Genomic DNA, 26,971 nt, shown 5'->3' on the forward strand with positions numbered 1-26,971 from the left:
CCTTTCATCCGACCAATCAGAGCGTCGCTTACCAGATCATGAAAGTGACAGTCGGAATGTGATTTCTAATCATGCAGCCTCGAAAACTTTAAAACGGGGTATTCCGAAAGATAGTTACGGGCTTAATGACTGAATCTATACAATCTAGGTTCAGGTTTCAAATTTTTAAGCAAGAATATGTTAAAATATGTTTCGAAGCGTAGTCGCCAATTTGAAATTAGCATAAGAAGCATAAGAAAACTGCCTTCAGTTTGGCTAATGTCGACATCTTGTCAATAATTCCATTGGTCGGTCAGAGTTTGCCAAAGGTCGGTCTGACGTGACCCGTAATAGATCCTCAGATCTTTGTTTAGCGGCAGCGAGAACTAAGATCTGATTTTATTGAGAATGAGTTCGTAAGCTAACATGAAGAAATCTAAACAAGCCGTTCTACACTGCCCGTCACCATTATGACGTCATATCGATCAGTGTGACGCAAAAGATATGACGTCATAGTCGTCTACAGAAAAGCGCCAAATAGTAAGCTCTCCATTATCCTCAAAATGATCATTTTCTTTATAGATTCGTATGCATTGCCACACATCCTTCGATTTATGTAGAAACAGCTACTTTCCATTTTGTAGCTATAATTGGTCATATACTTTTTTTTAAATATGCCTACCGACAATGACAGTAAAAGAATTACTATTCTGAAACTATCAGCTTCCGCGGTGATGCGGCCGTCAAATCGACTGTTTCAATCAGAGGGGGTTATTGTGATTTGATACCTCTGATTAACCAATCAGAATCGAAGATTTCCCAAATTCATGCTAGAATGCCACTTAAAGATACTCTCGTTTCCTATGGTTCTAACATACATGTAATACTAGTTTGGCATGTCTCTTTTAAGCCCTTGGTGAACATTTTACATTTAACGTTTATGTAAGCAAAATAATAATTGCATGCATTGAAAGGGCATGTTGTGTTCTAAAGTACCATAGTTTTCTATCTAATTTTATACAACAATCGTAAAAGTGTTTCATAAGCTATGGAAGATGTTTTTTTACTCTTTTCTAGATATTGGTCCTTATATAATTCAAATAGATTTTTTTACAAAATTTAGGACACTGACTTATAACAAACAAATGCACACAGTATAACATACTTAAAACTCCAGAAAGCCAGCTTGTGATTTGAGCAAATTGGTTTCCTTGCTTGATAACGGTAGAAGGATCTATACCGAAACGTCGCTTTTTACAGTATTAAAGAAGATGTTAATTGTGTCTACTTTGTCATCCGTCAACTTCTAAGTAATGCCTATCAAACTAGATAATTTTGTAATAGATTTGTTGATTGTGTACGATGTATTGGTTTCACACTAAGCTCTTTTACTTTCAGATTTATGGGTTAACAAATTGTTTGAATTTGGGAATCGACACGTAACACAGTACCCAAGAGGAATAACTAAATTTGTCCTTTCCACACATGTAAGCTACGCTCCTGTTCTTAATGTATCACAATCTTATACAATATCATAATTTGAAAGAACATACATCTTGCCAATTACGTGATCTTTTACAGCAATATATTGGCGGTTTAACGTTATGAAATATTGACTCAATACCATACGCCATATGTGTATATTTACAAATGTAACACAACACTGGTCCCGGCTATCTTCACCCAGTGTGAAGTTTACACTGCAAGACAGCAGTAATATCAGCAAGGTTCCTTTCACAGGGTTTTTTAAGTTGGTTGTTTGGTTTGTTGTTTAACGTCGCACTCAGCAATTTTCCAGCTATATGACGGCGGTCTGTAAATAATCGAGACTGAACCAGACAATCAAGTGATTGATATTATGAGCATCGAACCACGCAATTGGGATCGATGACATGCATTAACCAAGTCAGCGAGCCTGACCACCCGATCCCGTTAATCGCCTCTTACGACAAGCATAGACGCCATTTACGGCAAGCACGGGTTGCTGAAGACCTATTCTACCCCGGATCTTCACGGGTCCATAGTGTAAGAACACACTAAGTCTATCGGACGAATATTAGTAACATCACACCAGAACGTGTCTCGTATGGTCGCAGTAGATTCACGTCGTGACACATTGCATATTGGGGCCATTCAAAAAATGATTTCCTTGCCTTTGCGTGTGTTTGTGACACGAATGGACAGGATGCACCTACCTTTTCGCGAACACCTGGTATCATTACTATTTGATAGAGATTAAAAAACACATGCTTATGATATTGTCGGGATCGCACAATTCGTTTAGCCGTCATGATTTTGGAGGGATTTGTCGCTTTTAGTTAATTACTGATTCTGAATGAAGCCACTTCATAACGTGTACAATTGATTGTCAAAAAAACAAAGATAAAATCTCAAAAACAAATGAATGAAAATAAATCTGGGTGTTTGTCACAGTTTGATGGTTATTGATATTACGACTCTCATATATAAAAAGTACATATATTGTAAAATATATTTATGTAAATTGCGGTAAATATAATTTCTTTTATAAACAAAGCAAATATACTGACGAATCTAATATCGTTTTTCACATATCACACACTACAATGCCATAAGCCTAAGCCAACCCATGTCATCTTATCTTCAAACTAAACGATATTTGTCGACAGTATATCGCAATAATAACGCCGACCTCACTAATAAACGCCGCCAATTCCTGACATGATTGAAAGGTTGATGTTTCTTTAAAGTGCATTTTTTTTCATGTTTTCGTGCAAGGACATAAAATGTCTGACAGGCGTTTTCTGAAAAACGCTTTAGGTGTCCACCATTGCAACGGCTGGCGTTTCAGTTCAACCAATCCATTAATCATGTATGGCGTAGCACAAAGCCTTGTTAACCCCTAGTTTAATGCAGCATGAGGTAAGATGACACCTGATGGAGTGAGTGTCAGTAAACCCCATAAGCCTAAATAAGTCTTGTCCATCATGAATATGTTACAAAACAACACAATATACTGATAACCAGACGGCACTGACGGGACTAGGCAGTACCACGCATGTGGCTATACCCAAGTCATATGATATTACTGTATGTCTGCAACTCTAAATGAGTCACATAATATTACTATGTGTCTGCAACTGTTAATAAGTCATGTAATATTGCTACATGTATGTGTCTTCTTTAATAATGTACAGGCGACGGTTCGTTATAGATCTAGGCTTGCTCGACAACGGTATAAGGATATATACCGAAACGTCCCATTTGCAGTTTTTATCCTTAAATAGTCTCCTAAGTCATATAATATTACTATGTGTCTACAACTCTAAATACGTCATAAAATATTACTATGTGTCTGCAACTCAAAATACGTCATATAATATTACTATGTGTCTACAACTCTAAATGGGTCATATAATATTACTATGTTTCTGCAACTCAAAATACGTCATAGAATATCACTATGCGTCTGCAACTCAAATACGCCACATAACATTATTATGTGTCTGCAACTCTAAATACGTCATATAACATTATTATGTGTCTGCAACTGTAAATACGTCATATAACATTATTATGTGTCTGTAACTGTACATATATCTAATAATCTTACTGAAAACATAACATGTTTATTTTGTGAGTTGATAATATTGATCATTAACATTTCAGATTTATAGTCATTATTCAAGAAGGGGAGATACGTAGATCTTAACTTGGAATACTTGTTACACTTAAATAAGCCATGGAATTCATCTTCAACTTCACCTCTGTCACAATTGGTACAAACACTGTTAACAGCATCAATATCTTTCGATTTACGACACAAATTGACATTAAAATTATGTAATGAGATTCTAAATTTTCACAACGATCTTATTAATGACTTGTCTGGTAAGACAGATAAATACATTTCCTGTTGAAGATGTTTCTTTAGTTTACTATAATTGCTAAGATAGTGCGAAGATGAAAGTTTCATTCCAATTTTGTGCAAATATATCTTTCACTCGCTGCTTAAATATTCCAATAAATATTTGAATGTTTCCAATATCCTGTGCAATCCACGCAAAAGAAAAACCACATGTAAATAATAGATTTCTTACTTCAGATACCCAGTTTTGTTTACCTTTATCATCCAACTGCTTTAACAAATTATAACACTGAAGAGGATATCTACATTCTTCCATTCTTGGTAACTTTATCCAGTATTTAACTACTCCTACTTGGCAATGCACAAACATATTGCAGCGTCCAGTTTCACCAAGAATTGCTTTATTTGAGGCATATTTACCTATACCCAAAAAACGTTTGAAGTATGAGGTGTGTACTTTTTCGATGGCAGCATAATATTTTGTTCCCCATATTTCCGAACCATATAGTAATATTGGTGCAATTTTACAATCAAAAATATTGCATGCTATTGAAAATGATATATACTTATTTTGTTTAAACAATTTATACACAGGCATACATGCTTTTGAAGCTTGAATAGCAAGTTGTTTACATGCTGTTGACCACATTAATTTAGAAGAAAACATGATACCCAAATATTTATAGTACGTTTCAACCTTAACCGACGCATTTCCATAAGTCCACTTTTCCCTTTTGACAACAATACCACCATTTCTAAAGACCATTATGTTTGTTTTATTTATATATAATACATAGTCATATAATATTACTATGCGTCTGCAACTCAAAATACGTCACATAATATCACTATGTGTCTGCAACTCAAAATACGTCGTATAACATTACTATATGTCTGCAACTCTAAATAAGTCACAGGACATTACTATGTGTCTGCAACTCTTAATAAGTCACAGGACATTACTATGTGTCTGCAACTCTTAATAAGTCACAGGACATTACTATGCGTCTGCAACTCTTAATAAGTCACAGGACATTACTATGCGTCTGCAACTCTTAATAAGTCACAGGACATTACTATGCGTCTGCAACTCTTAATAAGTCACAGGGGGCACGGGTGGCCCAGTCGTCTAAGGCGCCGCGATTCGCTGTGCAGAGTTGCGTCCCTTGGGAACGCCAGTAACCTGTGATTGTGGGTTCGAATCCCGGTTCGCCCCGATTATGTTTCTAGGTTTGTCAGAAACATTCCCGTGCTCGTGGGTTTCACCGAAGTGAGACCTGCATCACTTGGGGCTTTCCTCCCACATTAAGCTGACACGCCGCGATATAACTTGAATAATGTTAAAAGCGGCGTTAAACCTAACTCACTCACTCACTTAATAAGTCACAGGACATTACTATGTGTCTGCAACTCTTAATAAGTCACAGGACATTACTATGCGTCTGCAACTCTAAATAAGTCACAGGACATTACTATGTGTCTGCAACTGTAAATAAATCTAATACTACTATGTGTCTGCAACTCTTCATAAGTCACACATTATTACTATGTGACTTTTCTCAAATTAATCGTTCGGCGATGGCATTAATGTATTTCCTCAAATAAATCGTTCGGCGATGGTCAGAATTGTATTTCATCAAAACAATCCTTCTGCAGTAATTGTTTTCATTCAAATCAATCCTTCGGCGATGCCATAATTGTGTCTCCGAAAATCAGCGTTTTGGCGATGTCATATAATTGTATTCACTGGAATCAATCCTTCAGCGATGCCAAAATTGTGTTTCCCCTCAAAATCAATTCTTCGGTGATGTAACAAAAAGCCCTTCTGAAGCTTTTCGTTGAGTCCATTATTTTAGCCACCAATATTATGTATGTTTCTTTTAATAATCTAAAATATCTGACACAATAATATACATACAAATAACATACTTTAGCTGCAAATGACACAGGGCGGCACATTAAACATTGAGTGGGACTAGTATTATGTATTCAAAGGCTATTATACAATATATCAGCAATTCTGTTAAATGTCTCTCCTCAGTTTTTACTTACCAGGAAGCCGACAGCCTGTATCTGCTGCTCAGAAACACCGTACTGAGAGTGATGGCGGTCACACATACCTCAACATGACAAGTCTAGAGTTCTATCAAGTGCACAAAAGGTATAAACGTGTCCTTATCACTATGTCATATTCAGCTTTAAACACATGGCGAAAAGAAGTCTTTGACGGATTTAGATGTGTTATGGTAGGAATCTGTCGACTTGCAAAACATTTTCCTTTTAATATATTTATGAAATAATCTTGGAGCCACTGTCATTTATGCCAATTAAACGTGTTTGTTCAGGCAGATTACATAAATCTTTAATACTTTTTCGGTATTATTGCCTTGCTATTTCGAGTTGATAAAAATACACAGCATAAAATATCGTTTTCCTGTAAGGCATACCTGTCTTACTTGCATCTGTTTATGAAGACATGAAAGCAACCGAGGACACTGTTTTCAACAAACATGTATTGATGGATCTGTGGCAGGAACAAGCCACACCAAACTGCCGGTCAAAAGAGAGTGTTCACCCCTGTTTGGTGGTGACAGGTGCCCAGAAGGAAGGAACCCAGAAGGCAGGTGCCCAGAAGGTTGGTAGGTCCCCAGAAGGTAGGTAGGTCCCCAGAAGGTAGGTAGGTCCCCAGAAGGTAGGTCCCTAGAAGGTAGATCCCCAGAAGGCAGGTCCCCAGAAGGCAGGTCCCCAGAAGGTAGGTCCCCCAGAAGGCAGGTCCCCAGAAGGCAGGTCCCCAGAAGGTAGGTCCCCCAGAAGGCAGGTCCCCAGAATGCAGGCCCTAAGAAGGTAGGTAGATTCCCAGAAGGTAGGTCCCAGAAGGTAGGTCCCAGAAGACAGGTCCCCAGAAGGTAGGTCACCAGAAGGTAGGTCACCAGAAGGTAGGAAGGTCCCCAGAAGGTAGGTCCCCAGAATGCAGGTCCCTAGGAGGCAGGTCCCCAGAAGGTAGGTAGGTCCCCAGAAGGTATGTCCCCAGAAGGTAGGTCCCCAGAATGCAGGTCCCCAAAAGGAATGTCCCATGAAGGTAGGTCTCCAGAAGGTATGTTGATTTCCAGAAGGTAGGTCCCAGAAGGCAGGTCCCCAGAATGCGGGTCCCCAAAAGGTAGGTCCCCTGAAGGTAGGTCCCCAGAAGGTAGGTCCCCAGAAGACAGGTCCCCAGAAGGTAGATGCCCAGAAGGTATGTAGATTCCCAGAAGTTAGGTAGGTCCCCAAAAGGTAGGTCCCCAGAAGGTAGGTCCCCAGAAGGCAGGGCCCAGAAGGCAGGTCCCCAGAAGCTAGGTCCCCAGAAGGTATGTAGATTCCCAAAAGGTAGGTAGGTCCCCAAAAGGCAGGTCCCCAGAAGGCAGGTCCCTAGAAGTTAGGTCCCAAGAAGGTAGGTAGGTCCCCAGGAGGTAGGTCCCCAGAAGGTAGGTCCCCAGAAGGCAGGGCCCAGAAGGCAGGTCCCCAGAAGCTAGGTCCCCAGAAGGTAGGTAGGTCCCCAGAATGTAGGTAGGTCCCCAGGAGGTAGGTCCCGAGAAGGTAGGTCCCCAAAAGCTAGGTCCCCAGAAGCTAGGTCCCCAGAAGCTAGGCCCCCAGAAGCTAGGTCCCCAGAAGGTAGGTAGGTCCCCAAAAGGTAGGTCCCGAGAAGGCAGGGCCCAGAAGGCAGGTCCCCAGAAGGTAGGTCCCCAGAAGGTAGGACCCCCAGAAGGCAGGTCCCCAGAAGGTAGGTAGGTCCCCAAAAGGCAGGGCCCCAGAAGGCAGGGCCCAGAAGGCAGGTCCCCAGAAGCTAGGTCCCCAGAAGGTAGGTAGGTCCCCCGGAGGTAAGTCCCCAAAAGGTAGGTAGGTCCCCAGAATCACTTCACCTTCGAGGAACCATTCTTTCTTTCTTATAATTTTTACTCTATTTGTCTTAAGGGTCCCCACAAGGCGACAGATCTAAAGACTAACAACATATGTGACATATTGGCTAAATGTAAACGCCAGAGAATAACCAGTCTCGATTATCTGCCCAAACAGAATTCATTGGACCTAAAAGTCACATTTGGTTTAACACAGCTTTTAACAGTATTCCAGTAATATCACGGCGTGTCAGCTTAGTGTGTGAGCCCGAAGTGATGCGGGTCTCAGACGTTTACCACATTGATGAAACCCACGAGAAAAGGTTTGTGTTCCCACAAACCTAAGAACACAATCAGGGCGAACCGGAGGCAAAACAGAGAGGAAAATTATGTGATAGGCAGTACGAATATTTATATTAATATCCGATTCAATGTATGATGATAAAAGACCTGGATAAAACCTTTTATACCAATAAATACCCAAAACTATTTTTAACCATTAACCTGATAAGGAATATTTTTCGCTTCATATACATACAGTGAAATATTTCCTAGTCACTGCGATGTACGTGTGTTACATTTATATGGACATATATTTACATACCAGATAGGTACACTTGGTGACATCACTTATTTTCAGTGACCCATCCATGATATACTTTTTACCACGCGACTGTTTATTCTCAGGCGTTGATGTGTTAACTTACACCCAACAGCGGTAAACTAAATATCCGGGAAACCTTACACCAGGAATCCGTTTGTTCACATGGTTTTCTACGGTGGCCCATAAGGGACATGAAGTCTGTTTTTCAATATTTTGATATTTCACTTACTGTTATCGTAACCTTTTGCCAATTAACACAATTTGTCATACAAATATGTGATAAATCATGTATAAAAACAACCGAAAGCATGGAAAATGTACTGTCAAGTAACTATTGAATCGCTGAAATGTGAAGCGAAAATGTCAAAAACTAAAATGAAAATGTCAAAACCAAAAACGAAAATGTCAAAAACAAAAGCGCAAATGTCAAAAACTAAAATGAAAATACAGAAATGTATTTCCACCGCGGTGATAATGTTCCCACCTCGGTGTAAATAGTTTTAAATACTTGAACTATTTGTATGACATTTTCGCTTTTGTTTTTGACATTTTCGTTTTTGGTTTTGACATTTTCATTTTAGTTTTTGACATTTTCGTTTTTGTTTCTGACATTTTCATTTTAGTTTTTGACATTTTCGCTTCACTTTTCAGCGATTCAATATCTACTTTATACATGATTTATCACATATTTGTATGACAAATCGTGTTAATTTCCAAAAGGTTAAGATAACAGTAAGTGAAATATCAAAATATTGAAAAACAGACTCCATGTCCCTTATGGGCCACCGCAGTTTTGTGATACCCTGGTATACCTACATTTAGAATTGTTGATATATTGATAAATCAACGATGAAAAGAATAGGATCATTCATATCTGCACTTTTTAAACTTTTGAAAGTTTTGTGTGTTTAAAGACGAAGCGTACATGTTTGTCTCTACATCTTAAAAAGTTTACTTTGGTGGATGAATTAAATGTTTTTGGTGGTTGAATCAAATGTTTTATTATTATTCTAAAACAATCGATAAAATAAGATTTTGATAACTTTTATCTTTTATTTAATTTTTATTGCGCACCGTTTGATATATATATATATATTATGTAGTGAGAGAGTGCGTGAGTGAGTTGGGTTTAACGCCGCTTTTAACAGTATTCCAGTTATATCACGGCGTTAAATAATGTAGATTGGATATCGGGTAAATGTAGGCCTACATACCATCTTAATTATGATCGAGGACGTATGTTTATTTTATTTAAGCACAATGCCATTTTTCTAAATATCCATCAAGGACATAATATTCAATCAGTTGGAACTTTACTTCATGCCCCGAGATTCAAGAGGTGCAATCTGAGAGCGCTTATGATTTATTTTTTTTAATGACAGCGAGATTAAAATAGTTGTATATCTAAATAACATATTAGCACAGGCGCTGATTCTAGAACAGACAGTTGCCCAAATCGCACATTATGCACGTGCAATACGAATATACGGCCCAGTTCAAATGTAGCACGGATGTCGAAGCACGAAGTTAAAGATTCTCTTATATTCCGAATGTACTGCATGAAAGCCCGGGTATATTGTGTTTTGTTTTTATTTTCATTCACTTATCTATCTATTTTAACTTTGAGGATGTATTTTAATTCTGATTCTGATTTCGCTTATTTATTTTTTAACTTTAATGCCGAATTTCTAAGTCAGACAACGCATGTGTAACTGGACATTCGTTACAATAAATAATAGTCGCCCCTTTCGTTAGCGTGTATGTTATGAAAAAGATTTTCATTCTAGTTCGTTATCCTTAACATAACGAGTAAAACCACATACGACTATGGCTCCTTAAAACCCATAAAAATACCGACCTATTTCCCAATGACATTCAAGGCTAGCCAGTTTGCATATTCAAAAATATAATTAAAATCCTATTTTAACCTTACCTCGGGAGGATTTGCGTGGTAGTCCGGTAAGATATGTCTACTCAAAGAACTGTCTTTCTTCAGAAGCGTCATATGTGATGAGTGTCAGGAACTTCCCTCAAATATTCAATTGCATATTCAGCCCGAATTACCGAAGTAATGGCGGTACGGCTGATGGACGTCACGATATGACAGATGTAGTATACTCGCGCTGTCGCTCACAAGCCTCTCCTTCTCTGTACGGGGCTGGTCTGGCGTTAAGGCCTCATCATTTATCGTGGCTATTGTCATGAGGAAGATATTACTACTCCCAGTAGAAAGTTAAATTCAAAGACTTTTATACCATCATTAATTTCCGTAAGAGTTTTATGTTTGCTAGACTTAGACATAGCTTCTTGTAATAGGAGGAGATAAACTATTTCAAATGGCTTGGAGGAATATCATTTGTATATATACTAAGCTGGCCAGAGTGACACGGTTGTGCTTGCGTTTGTGGTCACGTGATTCTTGCCTGGAGGATAGCATCCTATAACTAGAATGTGTGCCTGTTATGGAATGTCAAAGAGTTTGTTTTCTTTCTGTTCCATTTATGAAGTAAAGTCTGTTTGGCTAGAGGTAGTTTTCCTTAGTTTACAACTTATATATATATATTTATATAAAGGCAAAAAAGAAGCACTAACTTCATAAAAGTTTCTTCTCATATTGATTTTTCAAATATTTCTGGGGGCGATCGGGTGGCCTAGTGGTTAAAGCGTTCGCTCGTCACGCCGAAGACTCGGGTTTGATTCCTGACATTGGTACAATGTGTGAAGCCCATTTCTGGTGTCCCCCGCAGTGATAATGCTGGAATATTACTAAAAGCGGCGTAAAACCATACTCACTCACTCACCCACTCGAATTCTGAGTCTATTTCGTCGACAGGGTAGGTGGGGTTAATAATAATTAATAATAAGGAATATAATTATATAAGCATAAAAATTAATGTAAAGCTAATAGGTGGGTTTATTTTATGGTTGTCGATATATTTAGAGTGATGTGGTAGTATCATAGTATAATAATATAGCTTTTGTAATTAGCATCGAGAGTAGACTCACTTCCTGTAAGTTGGTAATCTCGTGATCTGTTTAAATTAAATTGGATTTTTGTTTTATGCATTTTATGTTTGTGTACTCTTACTGAATAACTCGTTTTTGTCATAAAGCGTATTTCTACAAATGCATTTCGGTATGCCTCGTTTATAACATAATATTGTATGCATTCACAGCTCACGGTTCCAACAGAGAATCGGTGTTCGGCTTTCCCAGGAATATCTGATATTCTAAGTTGACGCAACATCGGGTAATAATCAGTGATAATCAGCCGGTACTCATCGAGTATTCAAGGGTATAACATCAGGTTATTATGTATTAATCAGTCGGTACTCGAAGGGTATTCAGGGGTATAACATCAGGATATTATGTGATAATCAGCCAGTACTCAACGGGTATTCAGGGGTATAACATCAGGTTATTATGTGATAATCAACCAGTACTCAACGGGTATTCAAGGGTATAACATCAGGTTATTATGTGATAATCAACCAGTACTCAACGGGTATTCAGGGGTATAACATCAGGTTATTATGTGATAATCAACCAGTACTCAACGGGTATTCAGGAGAACAACACCGTGTGGTTAAGTGATAATCAACCAGTACTCAACGGGTATTCAAGGGTATAACATCAGGTTATTATGTGATAATCAACCAGTACTCAACGGGTATTCAGGGTGTACATCAGGTTATTATGTGATAATCAACCAGTACTCAACGGGTATTCAGGGGTATAACATCAGGTTATTATGTGATAATCAACCAGTACTCAACGGGTATTCAAGGGTATAACATCAGGTTATTATGTGATAATCAACCAGTACTCAACGGGTATTCAGGGTGTACATCAGGTTATTATGTGATAATCAACCAGTACTCAACGGGTATTCAGGGGTATAACATCAGGTTATTATGTGATAATCAACCAGTACTCAACGGGTATTCAAGGGTATAACATCAGGTTATTATGTGATAATCAACCAGTACTCAACGGGTATTCAGGGTGTACATCAGGTTATTATGTGATAATCAACCAGTACTCAACGGGTATTCAGGGGTATAACATCAGGTTATTATGTGATAATCAACCAGTACTCAACGGGTATTCAGGGGTTTGAAATCAGGTTATTATGTTATGAACAGCCATTGCTCAACAGGTTTTCAAGGTATACCATCGAGGTATCATTGTGTAATCATCAGGCAAACAAGTAATGAACCCGTAATCACTTAGTCACCACCAAGTAATCATCTAGAGTTACTGAACTAATAATCAAATAATACTCACTTACAAATAGCCACGTATTACCAAGCAGGACAAAGTAATCATCTTGTACTAAAGAATCAATACCTAAATAATAATCACATATTCACTTAATCTATAGCAATAATCATTCAATACATATTGTCAATAAATCACTTGTCAGTCGTCGAATAATCACCATGTATTTTCAAGTAAGCATGTATGAATAATCAGGTTTTAGAATTACATCATCATCATCATCATCATCATCATCATCATCATCATCATCATTATTATTATTATTATTATTATTATTATTATTATTATTATTATTAAATATCCGTATCGCTTCAAAGAGGACTTCTAATGTCACATACCCGCTGGTTTCTGAACCGTTAAGTACTTTATTAGAATGCTCGGGGTTGAGGTCCTTCACCCGTACGGTATTTCCTCTCAACTCAGTGGAACCTTACGTCAGGAAGATGTCACACCAGCTGTCGCATGGATTGACTGTCACTCTTGCCTGGCTTGAAGCATGCCGAGCCGGACCACTGTACGGGTTATATACTGTCCGCCACCTCCTGGGGTCATTAATCCTTCTACATAGGGGCACACACGTAAATCTCTGCCGAAACGTGTCACCTTAGTTCGTGACACACAATCAGGGGCAGGACCATCCTACCTACCGCCATTAGAGGTTACACACAACCAAATGTTTTCCCATAGACTTCTATAGTAACGTTATATTTTTTTTTTAAATAACTAAGCATTCAACAGCTATTACATGTACGTGTGTGCACAGTTTGGCCTTAGAGCAGCAATGAAAACATAAAAAAATGACTAGCTTAGCCAGCTCCTTTTCCGAGTACCGGAAGCTAAACACAACACCCCCAGGTTCGCACCAAATGTCACCTACTTGAAAATAGCTGTGGTCACATTCAGCATAAGTCATCATGTTGAAAAAGACAGTACTAAATATAGAAAAACATGGTCAGTTTTAATAATTGGAAGGATGTACATTTGAAATACATAAAAATCTTACAGAATATCCTTCAATCACAGCCTGGAGATATATCTCGATCTGCACTGAAGGCTCCCTACGAAAACCGCACTGTCCCAACTACTTCTGTTTCGGTGTAGTAGAACCTAGATCGCAGTGAGTGAGTTGGGTGTAACGCCGCCTTTAAGAGTGTTTCGGCATTATAACGACGTGTCAGCTCAATATGGGAGAAAAGTGATACAGGTCAATTTTGGAGAAACCCGCGTTGCTGACAAGCCGAAAAAACATGATTAAGGCGAATCTGGGATTTGAAAGCACGATTGTAGGATTCTGGTACGCCCAAGGGACGAAACTCTGCGTAATGAATTGCAGTGCCTCAGGCCACTGTGGTGACGCCGTAGTCTAGTGCTGAGAAACCAAACTCATGATTGGGTACGAAGCCACGATCTTAATACAAGTAGCTAAATAATTGTTCTTCAGTACTTTGCGATCTAAGGACTACCGTGCATCCCACAAGACAATAAAGAGAAACTATCCTCTCAGAGCTTTCCCCCGAAAATGTAAAGGCCAGACCAGAAAGCTTTTAAAACACATGTTGATAAACTCGAAAGAACAAATTAAAATCATGTGATGTCGACGCAGTATCTTATTGGCTGTAAGGGAACAAGCCACACTTCAAACTGGTGGCGAAATATTAGAATAAAAATCAGAGTTCGATTCTATTTCTCGTCAACAGTTTGTCCAACTCGTTTTGTTAAAACACACAAACTTATGTATATAAATTTATAAACTTAAGCTTGTCAAAATCAAACGCCAAAGTCAGGGAAAAAACACCCAATAGATTCCTTTTAGCGTAAAAGGCAAAATAGCGGTGAAAATTGGTATGGATGGGTCACTGAAAATCACTGATGACACAAGGTTTCCGCGAATGGCACACTGTGCACGGAGGTAACGCCATTCATATCATTGCTTGATTCATCGTAAACCTTGAAACTGTTTGAGGTCTCTTCCCATCATGACTACTGTTTCAAAACACATACTTCATGGTTCAGTGATTGCTAATTACTACCTATCACCCCTATATATACATATACTTCATGGTTCAGTGACTGCTAATTACTACCTATCACCCCTATATATATACATACTTCATGGTTCAGTGACTGCTAAGTACTACCTATCACCCTATATATACACATACTTCATGGTTCAGTGACTGCTAATTACTACCTATCACACCTATATATACACATACTTCATGGTTCAGTGATTGCTAATTACTACCTATCACACCTATATATACACATACTTCATGGTTCAGTGACTGCTAATTACTACCTATCACCCCTATATATATACATACTTCATGGTTAAGTGACTGCTAATTACTACCTATCACCCTATATATACACATACTTCATGGTTCAGTGACTTCTAATTACTACCTATCACCCCTATATATATACATACTTCATGGTTCAGTGACTGCTAAGTACTACCTATCACCCCTATATATACACATACTTCATGGTTCAGTGACTGCTAAGTACTACCTATCACCCCTATATATACACATACTTCATGGTTCAGTGACTGCTAAGTACTACCTATCACCCCTGTATATACAGATACTTCATGGTTAAGTTGCTGATTATCATTACCTATCAACCCTTTATACACACACACTTCATGGTAAAGAGACTGCTAATTACTACCTATCACCCCTCAATACACACACACTTCATGGTACAGTGACTGCTAATTACTACCTATCAACCCTGTTTCAATGTGAATTTGGATGCAGGGTTGAATTACTCGAAATAGGAAACAATATTCATTTATTCATGAATTGAACTCTAAATTTGAGAATAGGGGGAGTATACAATTTCCGGGTGAGAAGAGAGTGTCTTGAAATTCTTTGCAGAGCAAACCCTTTAAATTTTACCTGATAGAGCTTCGCCAGTTTTGGCAGATATTGATCTTTAAACGTTTCGTTTACCTTTGCCGCAAGCCATTGTGTAGACCATAGTTAGGAAAGGGTTTTGAAAATGCTAATAATTACATGGTCATAATGGGCGTGAACCGTTTATGTGCATGTATTTTGTAAGGGTAATGTGCCGCAGCGTAACTTGCTTAGGATGGGACCTGTTCATAATACATGTAACATAGGGTTCGGCTGACAGCGAGTGTTTGAACAATCTTTAAGTACAAAGCTTATTTCCATTTTGTAAACCTTTATCATTCCACAATTCTAAATATCAATTATGCTCATCTAACGCTAATAATTTATATTTTAAAGGGGTAAAATCGGACTGGGTTAAATGCATACCGTCAGAGACAGTTAGATCTAAACTATTAAGCAAAGCCAAAATATTGTTTACCAAGGATTTACGGAATTTTGTAGACCATTTACTAATCCAACAAAGAAGTCTATTGCGAGCGACCGCTTCAAGTTGCCGCCAAAAACGAAAATTTTCAATATGCTGTTTTGTAGGTTCGCCAAACCAGGAACAGACTCCAATAAATTAGAAAAGGAGCGCCTGTTAAGCATGTGTTTATGAATGACTACCAAATAGTGATAATGCCAGATGTTCGCGAAAAGGTGAACGTGTCCCACCACAAACACAGGTGGCATCCGTCACAAACACATGCAAAGGCAAGCCAATGGTTCAAGCAGTGTCATCAGTACGTTATCAATGTGTCAACAGCACATGAGCGATTGTTTAACAAGTGTCATGGGTATGTAATCAATGTTTCGGAGTATATGGTGACGAAGGAGTAAGCATATTCTCTGAAACGTTGTGTTCCTCATAATAAGGAAGTTGACATCCATATATTCTCTTCCTTTTGAAGTCTGTTAGTCTGCTCTTAGGTTACATCCAAAAGGATCCTCTTACAATAGTCAATCCTGGATATGATAAGAGACAATAACGTTTTGCTGCCGCGGATTTTGTGAGACATGTCCGAATTTTGTGAGATATGTCCGAATTTTGTGAGATATGTCCGAATTTTGTGAGATATGTCCGAATTTTGTGAGATATGTCCGAATTGCATGAGATATGTCCGAATTTTGTGAGACATGTCCGAATTTTGTGAGATATGTCCGAATTGCATGAGATATGTCCGAATTTTGTGAGATATGTCCGAATTTTGTGAGATATGTCCGAATTGCATGAGATATGTCCGAATTTTGTGAGACATGTCCGAATTGCATGAGATATGTCCGAATTTTGTGAGATATGTCCGAATTGTGTGAGATATGTCCGAATTGTGTGAGATATGTCCGAATTGTTCCAATGTTTCTTTGATGATAATTAGCTTTGGCACACCCTGGTCATACTCAGCTGTTGGCCTAGTACTACAAACATGTTATCAGTGTGACATCAATGTGGCCTCAATATTATATGAAGGCGTCAATGTGTGTCATCAGTTTGACATCGACGTGGCTGCAAAATAATATCAATTATCATCAGTTAATCCGCATTGCATCTTCAATATGGTATCAATGTTTCAACATATATTGTCGATTTGTCAATAATGTGGCTTCAAGATCATATCAAAGTTTCATCATATAATAACGGTTTGTCACCAATGTGGCTTGTATATAATATCAATGTTTCAACATATGCCATGCGTTTGTCATCAATGTGGCATCAATATCATGTCAATGTTTCAACATGTTATCAGATTGTCATCAATATGGCATCAATATTATATCAATGTGTCAACATTTGTAATCAGTTTGTCGTCAATGTGGCTTCAATATAATATCAATGTTTCAATATTTGTAATCAGTTTGTCGTCAATGTGGCTTCAATGTAATGTCAATGTTTCAACATATGTAATCAGTTTGTCGTCAATGTGGCTTCAATATAATGTCAATGTTTCAATATTTGTAATCAGTTTGTCGTCAATGTGGCTTCAATATAATGTCAATGTTTCAACATATGTAATCAGTTTGTCGTCAATGTGGCTTCAATGTAATATCAATGTTTCAACATTTGTAATCAGTTCGTCGTCAATTCAATGTGGCATCAATAGCATATCAATGTTTCAACATTTGTAATCAGTTTGTCGTCAATGTGGCTTCAATATAATATCAATGTTTCAACATTTGTAATCAGTTTGTCGTCAATGTGGCTTCACCATCAACAATGTGCTTGACGTAATATGAAAGTGCCACCAATGTTTTCTGATGATTAGTAATGCGATTTAGCGTCCACATTTGAGAATATGTAGTTAACTTTGCGTTTGAATGTCTCATGTGGGTCATCTGTGTATTTAAATAACACTAATGTCTTCTGATAGACCCTTTCTCACGAATGAACGCAGTCAGACTTTGATAAATCTATTATTTATATTACCGTATTCGACGTAATAAGCGCCTATGGCGATATTTGCTAATATTTTTGCTAGTGAACAATCCCAATTAGCACCCTTCCGATTGATCAATGTACACAAGACATATTTATTCGTGTATAATACGCACTCGTGTGTTATATGCACGCTTTATTATGGGCAATTAAATTCTGGACCAATATATCTGTCGTGTCTAATACGCACAGACTTTTCTTTTGTATCATTTCAGGCTGTAAGCATAAGACACGAAATTTACGATCTTTCAACTCTTTGACCAAAGTTATATTCTGAAAAGAGCCCCTATTTCTAATTTTGAGAGCGCCATGGACGCTTAATACGTCGAATACGGTAAGTTATGCCATACACTACCTCCATTCATTCACAGAGGTGCTGTCACCTTGACGTGTGACGTGGGGCAAGGGGGAGAGTATCACTGCTTGTTACATGTGATAATCTGCATGTGGGTTGGCTATAGTTGTCCGTCACGGGGACGCTACCGCCTGAAAACAGCTGACCCGGGAACGTCTTCCCCTGAATAACTCACATCAATATCTCTGTCAATCTGTGGGGCGGTGGTGTAGCCTTGTGGTTAAAGAGCTCGCTCTTCGCGACGGAGACCGGGGTTCGCTTCCCCCAATTATGTGTGATGCATTTTTTTGGTGTCCCACCTCTTGGTATAGCTGGAATATTGCTAAAAGCGTGACTCACTCTGACAATATTTATTGGCGATTGAAGACAGAGGAACCTTCTCCAGAGACAGGGGCGGTCGGGTAGCCTAGTGGTTAAAGCGTTAGCTCGTCACGCCGAAGGCCCAGGTTCGATTCCCGACATGGGTACAATGTGTGAAGCCCATTTCTGATGTCCCCCGCCGTGATATTGCTGGAATATTGCTAAAAACGGCGTAAAACCGAACTCACTCACTTTTCAGAGACAAGTTATTTACAGTTCAACCAACAAATCGCAAAAAGACTTGTTGCATTTCAATTTTAGGAATGAATGTGAAACATTTTTAAAACGTTTTCTTGAATATTCCAAGAAATAAAACCTAAGATGAAATGCCAATAAAACATGAATTGAATAAAAAGCGACAAAATCATTTCCATAGCCATGAGAAATATGTAGAAAGCCGAGTTCATTGGACGATTCCGACTATATCATACGCATGTTCATGATTCACTATCAAATAGTGATGACACCAGGTGTTCGCGAAAGGTTGGTGTTTCGTGACCGATCGGTGGCACCCGTCATAAATACATGCTAATGCATGTCAACTGTTTACCTGAGAAAACAAGGGAGCATATTTAATGGTAGAAGTCAAAATAGGGAATTGGATCGGACATCATTTTTGTCACTGATGCGTCAAATTTGGAAATGTCCTCCACATGTACATCATAAAATCTTTTGAAATGATATCAATCTTTAGATATCTCACATAAGAAATAAACGACCGTGGTCGTTGTTTATCGGACAATAAAACACTACAGGAAGAATAAACCACTCGGGGTTACACCCCTCATGGTTTATTCTTACTACAGTGTTTTATTTATTTGACATATATATACACAGACAAGGTCAACACCGCCCAAATGACATAGTCGCTTTTTATGAAAAGCATGAGTTGCTGAAGACCAATTCTAACCCGGATCTTTACGGGGTTCATAAGAAGTAAAGAACACATTTGATGAACAGAACGAACCGTTCTACATTAAATGCAGACTGATAATTTACCTTGCTGACCAATCTTCCAAATATCTGGATAACCCCACTTTTCAATAATTCTGTTGGGTAAGAGTACATTGAAAAAAATAAATCCAATTTCAAAAACATAATAATTCATATTTCCTCTCTCGATTCGTCATACTTCTTTGTGTTTCAAAGTGTTCAGATAATTTTTCATCAGATTTTAATTATAGTGTTTTAAATACTACGTATACTACATATACTTACATTAATAGCAACTGCACGTGAGTTGGGTTTGTCATGTTATTTATTTCTGGTCGGCGGAATTAAAATTGCTTTATTACATTTTTTTTTTCATTTTTTCACATTTAATTTTAGGGGATTTAGAGGATTAGTAAACAATGTCTTCAAAGCGTCAGGCCTTACAGTAGTGGTAATTATGTTATTAATGACTGTTTATATGAGTACATATCAGCCAGGGTAAATGCCAATTATTCCTCCCCATTGATTTTATGATATGTTTGCCTTTCAATTGAAAATATCTTAAGTTAGGTATATTATATCCAAAACATGAACTATACAGCCGCTTTGTCAGCACCCATAGAATACTTCTACTTTAGAATATTATTTATTTTAATACTTTTTAAACTGAAAATAAATAGCATTATACACAACCGTTGTAGGGTACCGTAGACACCTTATCTTTGCAAATTAATATTTAAAAAATCACACAAATTTACAACATTTCAAACACATTAGGGGTCATGTGGTTGTAAATACATGACACCAGTCTTCAATGAACCAATTTATCTTAACACAAAATGACCCAGCCACAGGTTACCTTTTACAACCTATAGCAGGATGGAGAGATGATTGAATTGACATAATCAAATTTAACAACAGTTCTTTTAACTTTCAATTTTAGAAAACGGACCCGGTATACTTTCTTTTGCCCCTCAGTATGTATTCAAATAAGAACAGACATCGTGATATGCGCAATGTGCATTCCCAACATTTCACAGCATGTACATGTCGCTCAGAAGCTATGCAGTTTACCCCTGCATTGACGTCCAGAGACAGAAGAATCTGACATATATACACAAGGTCAACACCGCCCAAATGACATAGTATCTTCTTATATGTGCATAAATTACTGAATGACATTGTCGTGAGATATTGTTTATCGGATTCCAAAAAGTAATTGCGTTTTTAGAAATGTATTGTTTACTGAAAAATAAGAATACTAATTATGATATGGAGAAGATGGCTTTTCACAAAAACCTGGTGTCATCACTGATTATATAAGATCCATTTATACATTTTTCTTCACTAATTTGCCAGTTACGCCCAAAGGAACCTGTTTACGTAGACACTGATTATTCTCTGGTGTTTAGGTTTTCTATTGATAATCTTTTTAATCTTATTATACTTCAAATGAAACACTTTTCCAGACAAACCAGGCTAGCTGCATGGTGTTTTTAGGTGAGAAAATCAAACTTTCGCTCTCTTTCGAACTTTCGCTTATATTGGAAAATGAAAATTGCGAGTCATTTCAACATATATTATGTTGAAGCCAAAAGATTTGAGAATCATAATGTATTTTAAAGGCGAACACGTATTGAGTCGGGTTATCAGCAGATCGAAAACTTATTCATTTTCTCGAATACATAGTGTCATCATCATTTCACAGTGATTCATAAATGCATGGTTAAGATAAAGTAGAAGTCATACAATGGGCGAGATTTCGGGTGATAATCAAAATGGTTTTGTCGCTATTATTTCAAGAAAAGACGATTACATTTGCGGTAGGTACTTTTACAGTTTCCAAAAGTTGCCCAAAAGAAAAATTAAATAATGAAAAAAATAGAAATTGTTACATTTACTTTTGCCTTTGGCATTGATAAATCTTTTTACTGCCAGAATTGGATTGATCAGTGTTCGTATAGTTTAATGACAGTTGTTCACATTCATAGGACACCTCCACACTTGTACAACACGAGCTGACTGGCACGGCCACCTTATATTCCTAACTACGTTAGGTATGTGTGAGGGGGACTGTAGGTGACATTTAGAATCAACGTGGGCATATTTATCACCATAAGAACAGTAAAAACAGCGTTATATTCCACAAGAGTAAATCACAGACATGTTCTGTCCAAATTATCGCCAGTTTCAAAGGTAAACGCCAGTTTCCTTGTTGACAAGGGAGTTATTGCGGCTCTCCATCAAATATTCCATTTTGATTGGTCAATCAGAGGTTTCAAATCACAATAACCACCTCTGCCTGAAAAAGCCGATTTGACTTCCACACCATTGGGAAGATAATGTTAATAGAAAATTATTTCTTTTTCAGTCATTGTAGGGACGCATATTATTTTTCGGTTTCAAATTCAAATTAGCGGTGTTAAATCTACAAATAAACTAGCTCCAAATTGAAAACGCAGCATGTTTTCGATTGTTTTGTTGATGCTGCATGTATGTTAGTAACCGTTTTGGTTTTGACAAATTAGCAGAAACTAGGGCATTTTATCAATAGGGATTTGTGTTGATGGGTATGCTAATATGTCATAAAAATTGCTGGTTGGTTGGTTTGTTGTTTAACGCCGCACTCAGCAATATTCCAGCTATATGACGGCGGTCTGTAAATAATCGAGTCTGGACCAGACAATCCAGTTATAATATCATGAGCATCGATCCACGCATTGAAAACGTCACACGTGCATGCACATTGCTATATAAGTGCAATGATCTTGAAAGCGATGTTAAACCCCATTTCACTCTCCCTCACCTCAAAAAGTCAAAGTTATTCAGTTTTTCTCTAAAAAAAGGTTCGAATCCCGGTTCGCCCCGATTATGTTTCTAGGTGTGTCAGCACCATACTCGTGCTCGTGGGTTTCACCGAAGTGGTAAACGTCTGAGACCTGCTACACTTCGGGCTTGCCTCCCACATAAGGCTGACACGCCGCGATATAACAGGAATAATTTTTAAAGCGGCGTAAAACCAACCTCACTCACTCACTCCTCTTTAGGGTATACACTGCCGAGCAAAAGAAAGTATACACTTGGGAAATGGATTTGACAACAAATTGCAAACGTTTCAAGACGTTCAAGGCTGAAAACAGCGTGACATGGGTGTGTAGTTTCTTTTGCCTGGCAGATTATATAATGCTCGTCAGCCTCATAAACATGGTGTATACTTTTGATATAAAAAGGTGTCAGGATTTAGTCACCGTGTAAAATCCCTTGTCGTACTTTGAATTACAGTAAACTACGGTTATAACGAACCCATGGGAACTACTAATTTTTTGTACGTTATAACCGTAGTTCGTTATAAGCATATATACAGCATAACTACAGCAAATAGTCGGGACCAAAAATGTAAGTTCGTTTTATCCGTCAGTTCGTTACAACCGTGTTCGTTATAACCGTAGTTTACTGTAGTGTCAAGTAAATAGTGTCAAATACATACTTACATAAGTTCTGGCTTATCAACGGAATCGTGTTCCTCTTTCATTTACGTATTTTTATAAGAACGATCTCAGTTTTTCTTGACCTTTATGCATGAGAAGAAATTACTTTCGAATTATTTGTGGTTCTGGTTTGTGTTCTTAACGTTTAGAATCCGAGATGGGGCGTTACATGATAACAATAAAATTATGCAATCTCTTTTAACCCGAATATCAACGTCAAGAAGCTGGTTTAAGTCAGGAAGTTGAGGCGGGTTCTGCCAGTAGAGCAGGACATGCTTACCCTTTTCGCAAACATCTGATGTCATCACTAATTATCAGTGATCCATTTATATATTTTTCACTGCATCGTTTGCGCCCAATCCAGACTGATTATTCTGAAGCGTTGATGTTTTATATTCTTCTGACATGAACCTGCGAAGTCATAGCAATTAAGTAATTTAAGATTTAAATGGTCTTAAATGTTTTGACCCTCGCCCCCACCCCCCTAAAAAAGCTATCATGTCAGGAAAAAACCAGAGTTGATTAAGTTGATATGCATGACGACACAGAGCGGTAGGTGAACGCTTGACAATCTCTTGATACATATTTAATGTTATTTTCATTATTTTTTAATCTCAATATACCTACAATAACAGTAAATTAGGGCTGTAACACGTTCTTGATGCTAATCCCCCAACGTATTGGGAGCAGCGCCTCTGGCAAGGTGATAAATCTGAGAGTTGCCACTCTCAACAGGGTTGTTAGAACCATGGAGTTCTGGCGTGAACCCAGCAACCTGGATAATAACGTCACAGGTACAATCCCCACAATGGATGGCGTGTGTGCCAATCCAGAATAGACCCCCCCCCCCCCCCCCCCCCAAAAAAAAAAAAAAAACACACACATCAAACAAAACACAAACAAAAACAGTTGCACATGTGTAATGTGCCCCGAGATGGTATATGTTGATCATGTCCTACTCTCGGTTTCATCAGACAAACATGTATACAGTTAAACCTCCTTAATCCGGCACTCGGTCTCCCGTCTGATAAATGTAGGAAATGCCTCTATACAAGACCCCTTAACGATCCGGGTTAGAATTGGTCTTCAGCAACCCATGCTTGTTGGTCACTTGGTTGATGCATGTCATCGTATCTCAATTTCGTAGATCGATGCTCATGATGTCAATCACTGGATTGTCTGGTCCAGACTCGGTTAATTACAGAAACTGTAGACAGACTTTGTTCATTCGGAAGGTACACCGTATGCTACATTGTGTAACTTATTGAAATTTATGGATCTGCCAAATGATACCAAATTCAATATTTCTTTATGTATTCTGAGAATGCGATGTATCATTTCATTATCAGAAATATCTTCATGACTACACTGTTTTACAATACTCATTTTTAAAGGCATTTTAAAAAAGACATTTAATTAGAATGTAGCCAAACTATATGAGCATTTATAGTTTGATATTGTACATACATGTATATCTACCAGACTAAAGAAAGTCTTGTATTATTACGTGCACATGAGATAGATTTGCGGTTATAAAGGAGATAGTTTGTTTGTTTGTTTGTTTGTTGTTTAACGCCTCACTCAGCAATGTTCCAGCTATATGACGGCGGTCTGGACCAGACAATCCAGTGATCGATAAACACTAATATACTCAAACACAAAAATAACTGTCATTATGTTCAAACACATTTTTTTTTATTTAGAATAAACAAAAAACGACAACAAATATTTCCATAATCACAAGAAAGCTCCAAAGAGTCCATTGTATCATGAACATGTGTTCACGAATCACTGCCAAATAGTGATAATACCCGGTGTTCGCGAAAAGGGGAGCGTATCCTGTCCCACAGACGATTTAAGTGTACATTGATGTTTAAAATTTCATATTCAAATTCAACCTTACAAATTGTGTGTTCTTCACACAGAGTGAAGTTAAATGGATATTTTCATCACAGATGTTCATTGGTTTGAGAGGGAACGAAAAACTTTTTAATACAGTGTCAAGCTGTCCTGGTCTGTCGTCTGTCTACGTTGTGTGCATATATCCAATTAAATAATTTCTCAATCTGTCACGTACTCTATGTCATCATACTCGTTATTAGTTCTCGGGTTAAGGTCACATACAGAGGTCACGGTTAGGTTTATGTATCAACATGTAGCTAACGACTCTTGCTGAAAGGTTGTTTGATCAGGGCGACAGCTTTACTTAGATTGCTTTGGGTACATATACAAGTATTGCCAAACATATTTTGCCCTGCAGACATTCTGCATAAAAAATAGTTAAACTGTAAGTCATGTTAAATAATGTTAAACTATTCCCGTCTCATTGTTTGATAACCTTTACTAAAATGGAAGGTGAGGTGAGGTGAAATGGGGTTTTACGTCGCGTCCAAGATTTTTGCACTTATATAGCGACGTGCATGCATGTGTTTGTGTGTGTGGCTGCTTGTACTAGTCCGGACTGATGCCGATTTATAGTGCTAACATCGTCTTAAGGCACACAAGATGAAGGACATGTTTTTTTATGACAGGACAAAAAGAATTTGAAGACTTTCATAGGCATAGTTTGGAGAACATGAATACATGACATTTTATATGGACAACAGCTTTTTTTATTCTTTGTCACGACATTTTAGACCTACTTCTTGTTCTTTTATCCGCATTCACAAAGAGCAGGAAGTAGCTCTGAAATGTCATGACAAAGAATAAAAGAAGTTGCTTTCCAAAAATGTGTCATCTATTCAAAAAGGACAAAAACAGGCATCCTTCTATGACTGCCTACATGTAAAACGTTCAGTACTCACCCAACAGCTACTGTGACAGTAAAAACAACTTTAGACCGGTACAAACCCTTCAGTACTTTCACAATTCACAGATGTACGAGACCAGTAAACACAGATCACAGACACTCACAGACCACAGATCCTTACCGATTACTGATACTTCATCTGTTGGTTTCTTCAGCGCATATGTTGGTTTGGGCTGAGTCCGCCCTTGCCTAACCTCAGACCGTAAAACTAATGTTACCATGTACATGTCATTATGGGGGCATGACGACGCCACAGCTGAGATGTTGTTTCTACACGTCAACTGTCATAATGAATCCGGTTAGTGTCTCTCATGAGAGTGCTGAAGTAAACAGGTCGCAAAGACACACTTCATTCCAGCTACCGAATGTACGTCCGGTTTTATTGATATTGATAATCTAAACACGAAACGAAAACTTGTCAATGTCATTGTAACGTCAGTCTCGACTATCTGTAGCAACTCTTCTCATCGGTTACAGTGAAATCCGGTAGAAATCGTATGATTCCATCAACACATTCCCAGATGAACTAATCATGAGTATGTTCTTAAAGCCTTGCCGTTCATGTCTTGACTTTCATGCATTGGCGTTCAAGAATTGACGTTCAAATAGTGACGTTCAAGTATTGACGTTCAAAAAGTGACGCTCCATAAATAACTTTCTTGTGTTGACGTTCAAATACTGATGGTCCAGTATTGATGCTCAATTATGGCGTTCAACTATTGACGTTCCAGTAATGACGCTCAAGTATTGACGTTTAACTATTGACGTTCAAGTATTGACGCTCAAGTATTGACATTCAACTATTGACTTTCCCGTATTGCCGTTCAAGTATTGGCGTTCCTGTTTTGACGTTCATGTATTGCCCTTCGTTAATTGCTGTGCAAGTATTGACGTTCATGCATTGGCGTTTATGTACTAACGTTCATGTATTGACGTTCAAGTATTGACGTTCCAGTATTGACGTTCATGTATTGACGTTCAAGTATCGGCGTTCCAGTACTGACGTTCGTGTATTGACGTTCATGTATTGACGTTCGTGTATTGAAGTTCAAGTATTGTTGTTCTAGTATTGACGTTCGTGTATTGACGTTCATGCATTGACGTTCATG

General features: G+C 38.0%; 1 protein-coding gene across 3 annotated transcripts in view; it reads right to left on the reverse strand.

Annotated features, from left to right (window-relative positions):
* The window catches only part of LOC124110914, a 58,991-nt gene extending 32,865 nt beyond the window's left edge, over positions 1–26,126 (reverse strand). Inside the window, exon 1 of one of the 3 annotated variants that reach the window (XM_048394033.1) lies at positions 25,984–26,126. The gene's annotated coding sequence lies outside the window, so the exon portion shown is untranslated. The other 2 variants (XM_048394034.1, XM_048394035.1) reach the window with 2 other exon arrangements.
* Between the last annotated feature and the right edge of the window lie 845 nt (positions 26,127–26,971).

This window comes from Haliotis rufescens, unplaced genomic scaffold, assembly GCF_023055435.1.
Source record: "Haliotis rufescens isolate VD_foot unplaced genomic scaffold, xgHalRufe1.0.p SCAF_129, whole genome shotgun sequence".
Taxonomy (NCBI): domain Eukaryota; kingdom Metazoa; phylum Mollusca; class Gastropoda; order Lepetellida; family Haliotidae; genus Haliotis; species Haliotis rufescens.